This window comes from Rutidosis leptorrhynchoides, chromosome 4 (genome assembly GCF_046630445.1).
Source record: "Rutidosis leptorrhynchoides isolate AG116_Rl617_1_P2 chromosome 4, CSIRO_AGI_Rlap_v1, whole genome shotgun sequence".
Lineage (NCBI taxonomy): Eukaryota > Viridiplantae > Streptophyta > Magnoliopsida > Asterales > Asteraceae > Rutidosis > Rutidosis leptorrhynchoides.
Genome location: NC_092336.1, coordinates 76,873,843 through 76,879,337, shown reverse-complemented (window position 1 = coordinate 76,879,337; position 5,495 = coordinate 76,873,843). Strand labels below are relative to the sequence as shown.

At 35.7% G+C, this 5,495-nt stretch overlaps 1 non-coding gene across 1 annotated transcript; it reads left to right on the top strand.

Annotated features, from left to right (window-relative positions):
• The first annotated feature begins 5,062 nt into the window (after positions 1–5,062).
• On the top strand, positions 5,063–5,169 carry LOC139846111 (small nucleolar RNA R71). Its single transcript, XR_011758853.1, has one exon. It is a non-coding gene; the product is annotated as a small nucleolar RNA R71 (small nucleolar RNA).
• Positions 5,170–5,495: the final 326 nt, after the last annotated feature.

Here is a 5,495-nt window from a genome sequence, read left to right as displayed (position 1 = left end):
TGATTAATGATACCAGTTCACTTGGAAGGGTGTCATTATTACGTTTAGTGATCAAAGCGTGTAGCATTAGACCATGGTTTAGTTCACAGGAATTCTTCATCTCGTAAAACCTAAAAAAATTAAAAATTCAGAATGGGGGGAGAAGACTAGTTCTTTAGGGTCTGCTAGGGAAAGACCATTCGGATTCCATTCTCGAGAACTACACGAAAACAGAATATCTAACTTTAACAGAAATACATATTACCCTAAAAAGATTCGAACCTCCCCACACTTAGTTAGATGTGGTGTTGAAATTGTGATTAACTTCGTTGTCAACTTCCATCGGACCATGTATGTAATGTTTAACTCTGTGACCATTAACTTTAAATTCAATCCCATTTGAATTTATTAATTCTACTATTCCGTACGGGAAAACTCTTTTGACTATGAATGGTCCGGACCATCTTGATTTCAATTTTCCAGGAAATAGCTTGAATCTTGAATTAAAAAGAAGAACTTTATCTCCTTCTTTAAATTCTTTTGAACTTCTGATTCTTTTATCATGCCATTTCTTCGTTCTTTCCTTATAGATTAACGAATTTTCATAAGCTTCATGTCTTAATTCTTCTAATTCGTTTAGTTGACTTAATCGTAGACGTCCAGCTTCATGTAAATCAAGATTACAGGCCTTCAAAGCCCAAAATGCTTTTTGTTCAATTTCTACTGGAAGATGACATGCTTTTCCGTAAACGAGTTTAAAAGGTGTGGTTCCAATTGGAGTTTTGTAGGCTGTTCTAAAAGCCCAGAGTGCATCCTCCAATTTCATGGACCATTCTTTCGGATTTGATCCTACGGTTTTCTCTAGAATACGTTTTAAAGCTCGGTTGGTATTTTCAACTTGTCCACTTGTTTGTGGATGATAAGCAGTGGAGATTTTATGAGTTACTCCAGATCTTTTGAGAACTTTCTCAAGTTGATTGTTACAAAAATGAGTACCCCGATCACTTAATTAAAGTTTTCGGTGTTTCGAACCTAGTAAAAAGACGTTTTAAGAAGTTGACTACAACTCGTGCATCGTTAGTTGGGAGAGCTTGTGCTTCCGCCCATTTAGATACATAATCAATGGCAACGAGAATGTAGAGATTATTATGAGATTTTGGAAATGGACCCATAAAGTCAATACCCCAAATGTCAAATACTTCACATACTTGAATGACATTTTGTGGCATTTCATCACGTTGACTTATTTTTCCGGCCCTTTGACAAGCATCACAGGATTGCAAAGAAGGTGTGCGTCTTTGAAAATTGTAGGCCAATAGAATCCAACATCATAAACTTTTCTTGCTGTGAGTTGAGGCCCATAATGCCCTCCTGTTGGTCCTGTGCGACAATGGTTTAAAATTTTACTAGCTTCATCTCCGAATACACATCGGCGTATTATTCCATCGGGACAACTTTTAAACAGATGTGGATCTTCCCAGAAATAGTGTTTTATACCACTAAAGAATTTCTTTCATTTTTGGTACGACAATCCTTTTTCAAGGAATCCACATACTAAATAGTTTGCATAGTCTGCAAACCATGGAATTTCATTATAATCTATCTTCAATAGATATTCATCAGGAAAGTTGTCTTGTATGGCCGATTCATTTAGAACTTCTAATTCAGGATTTTCAAGACGAGAAAGATGATCAGCGGCGAGATTTTCTACTCCCTTTTTGTCTCGGATTTTAATATCGAACTCTTGTAAGAGTAAGATCCAATGAATTAATCGTGGTTTGGCATCTTGTTTTGAAAATAGGTATCTAAGAGCAGAATAGTCAATATAGACCACCGTTTTAGCTAGAACGAGATATGAACGAAATTTGTCAAAAGCAAAGACAATATCAAGGAGTTATTTTTTAGTAGTTGTGTAATTCGTTTGTGCTCCTTGTAACGTCTTACTAGCATAATAAATAGGTTGAAATCATTTTTCAATCCTTTGTCCTAAAACGGCTCCCATTGCAAAATCACTTGCATCGCACATTAGTTCAAACGGTAGATTCCAATTTGGTGTTATCATGATCGGCGCATTAGTGAGTTTTTCTTTAAGAATATTAAAAGATTTGATGCATTCATCTGAAAAGATAAATGGAGCATCCTTTTCTAGGAGTTTATTCATAGGAGTGGCAATTTTAGAAAAATCTTTTATGAAACGTCGGTAAAAACCGGCATGCCCTAGAAAACTCCTAACTCCTCTAACATTGGTGGGATGTGGAAGTTTAGCAATTACATCTACTTTAGCTCTATCCACTTCAATTCCTTCCTTTGAGATTTTATGTCCAAGAACAATGCCTTCTTTAACCATGAAATGGCATTTCTCCCAATTAAGTACTAGATTTGATTGTTCGCATCTAATAAGCATTCATTCAAGATTAACTAGACATGTTTCAAAAGTATCACCGAAGACTGAAAAGTCATCCATGAAAACTTCCATGCATTCTTCTATCATGTCGTGAAAAATCGCCATCATGCACCTTTGAAAGGTTGCAGGGGCGTTGCAAAGTCCAAATGGCATGCGTTTATAAGCAAAAGTACCATAAGGGCACGTGAACGTGGTTTTCTCTTGGTCCTCGGGTGCTATTGGAATTTGAAAATATTCGGAAAAACCGTCAAGAAAACAATAGTAACTGTTTCCGGCTAATCTTTCCAACATTTTATCAATGAAAGGTAAGGGAAAGTGATCTTTTCTGGTGGCATCATTTAATTTTCTATAATCAATACAAACACGCCATCCTGTTACAGTCCTAGTAGGAATAAGCTCATTTTTTTCATTTGTGATGACAGTCATGTCACCCTTCTTAGGTACGCATTGAACTGGGCTTACCCATGGACTATCAAAAATTGGATAAATTAAACCTGCATCTAGCAGTTTAATAATCTCTTTCTTAACAACATCTTGCATATTAGGATTTAGTCTTCGTTGGCGTTGCACATACGTTTTATGACCTTCTTCCATAAGGATTTTATGTGTGCAATACGAAGGACTTATTCCTTTAATATCATGAATCTTCCATGCAATAGCTGGTTTATGAGCTTTTAACACAGAAATGAGTTGAGATTTTTCATTTTCAGTAAGATAAGACGATATTATTACAGGTAATTCAGACTCACCATGTAAATAAGCGTATTCCAAATGGTTTGGAAGTGGCTTTAACTCTAATGTCGGTGGTTCTTCTATCGATGATTTGTATCGATATCTGTCTTCTTCTTTTAGCATTTGAATTTCTTCTGTTGTTGGTTCATATCCATTAGCCATAAGTGTAGCTAACATTTCAGTTTCATCAATTGGTTCAGTTCCTTCTCCTAAAGAACATTCTCATGTTCCTTGTAATTCTGAAAATTCTTCTAACAATTCTGCATGTGAATCTATAGTTTGAATATAATAACATGTATCATCTGCAGATTGCGGTTGTTGCATGGCTCTATCAATAGAAAAGGTAACACTCTTGTCCTCTATACTTAGGGTCAGTTTCTTACCAAACACATCTATTATTGCTTTAGCCGTGTTTAAGAATGGTCTTCCTAATATGAGAGGTACTCAAGAATCTTCTTCCATGTCCTGAATAACAAAATCTACTGAAAATACTAAAGTACCAACTTTAACTAGCATATTCTCCATTATCCCTCTAGGATATTTTACTGATCGATCGGCTGGTTGTATGCTTATTCGTGTTGGTTTCAATTCTTCAAGGTCTAGTTTAGCGTATAGTGAATACGAAATTAGATTTATACTAGCACCTTAGTCTGCCAATGCTTCTATTGAACTAAGACTTCACAGAAAACATGGAATTGTGAAACTTCCGGGATCTGAAATTTTTTCTGGTATCTTATTCAACAGCACTGCAGAACAATTAGCATTCATTGTAACAGCCGAGAGTTCTTCCATTTTCTTTCTATTTGTGATTAAATCTTTCAAGAATTTAGCATATCTAGGCATTCCTGAAATTACATCAATGAAAGGAAGATTTACATTTATTTGTTTAAACATATCCAAGAATTTGGATTGCTCGACTTCAAGTCTCTCTTTTCTCATTTTACTCGGGTAAGGAAGTGGTGGTTGGTATGGTTTAACATAAGGTTTAGCCTTAATTGTGTTATCTTCATTAACCTTTTCAACTACCGGTTCTTTTTCCTTATCTTGCTTAGGTTGTGGTTCTTGTGGAGTAGGAATAGCTTCATCAGAAATTACAGGCATTTCAGGTGGTTTAAGTGTAATACCACTTCTTGTGGTAATGGCTTTAGCTGTTTCATTCCGGGAGTTAGCATTTGTATCACTAGGTAGACTTTCCGATTTTCTTTCACCTATCAACCTTGCTAGGTTACTTACTTCTTGTTCCAGATTTTGAATAGAAGCTTGTTGATTTCTAAATGCTTGAGCATTTTGTTCATTGGTTTGTTTCTGAGATGTGAAAAATTGAGTTTGAAATTCAACTAGTTCGACATCATATCTTCTAAATTTGGCTTTTTATCATCGGTTTGTGGTGGTTTATTTTGAAAAATAGGTGTTTGCTGATTGTAAGTATTGTTGGATACTTGTTGATTACTAGGACCTTGTTGGTTGTTGTATGGAACATTTCGGTTATAATTCTTGTTTTGATTGTAGATCGGTCTTGGCGGTTGATAATTATTCTGATAATTATTTCCAAGCCTTTGGTTTATGTATGAAACATTCTCTCTTTGTTCCATTGTTAGTTCAATACTGAGACAATCTTTTGTCAAATTTGGTCCTCCACACTGCTCACAACTAATTCTTATTGAGTGAATATCCTTAGTCATCTTTTCCATTCGTCTCTTGACAATATCTATCTTTGCAGAAATGGAATCTAAGTCATGGCTAGAATCGGCTCTAGCTGCTTTAGATGATCTAACGATATCTTTTTCTTGGTGCCACTCATGTGAGTGGGAAGCAGTGTTATCAATAATTTTGTAAGCGTCAGTTGTGGTTTTCTTCATAATGGAACCACCAGCTGCTATATCGATTTCTTTCCTTGTAGTGATGTCGCATCCTTGGTAGAATATTTGTACTATTTGACAAGTGTCTAAACCATGTTGCGGACATCCTTTCAATAATTTTCCAAATCTTGTCCATGCTTCATATAGAGTTTCATTTGGCTTTTGCGTGAACGTAACAATTTCTCCTTGAAGTCTCACGGCTTTAGATGCCGGAAAGAATTGTTTAAGAAATTTTTCAACTAAAACGTCCCATGTATCAATCGCCCTTTCAGGTAACGATTCTAACCAATCTTTGGCTTCTCCCTTTAAAGTCCAGGGAAATAACATGAGATATATCTGTTAATCCTCCACTTCTCGGATTTTAAATAGTGTAAAGATCCTATTAAAGGTTCGAAGATGTTCATTTGGATCTTCCTTCGGTGCACCACTAAATTGGCATTGATTAGTCACCATGTGTAGGATTTGTCCCTTGATTTCATAATCTGGCGCATTAATTTCAGGTTGAGTAATTGCGTGACCTT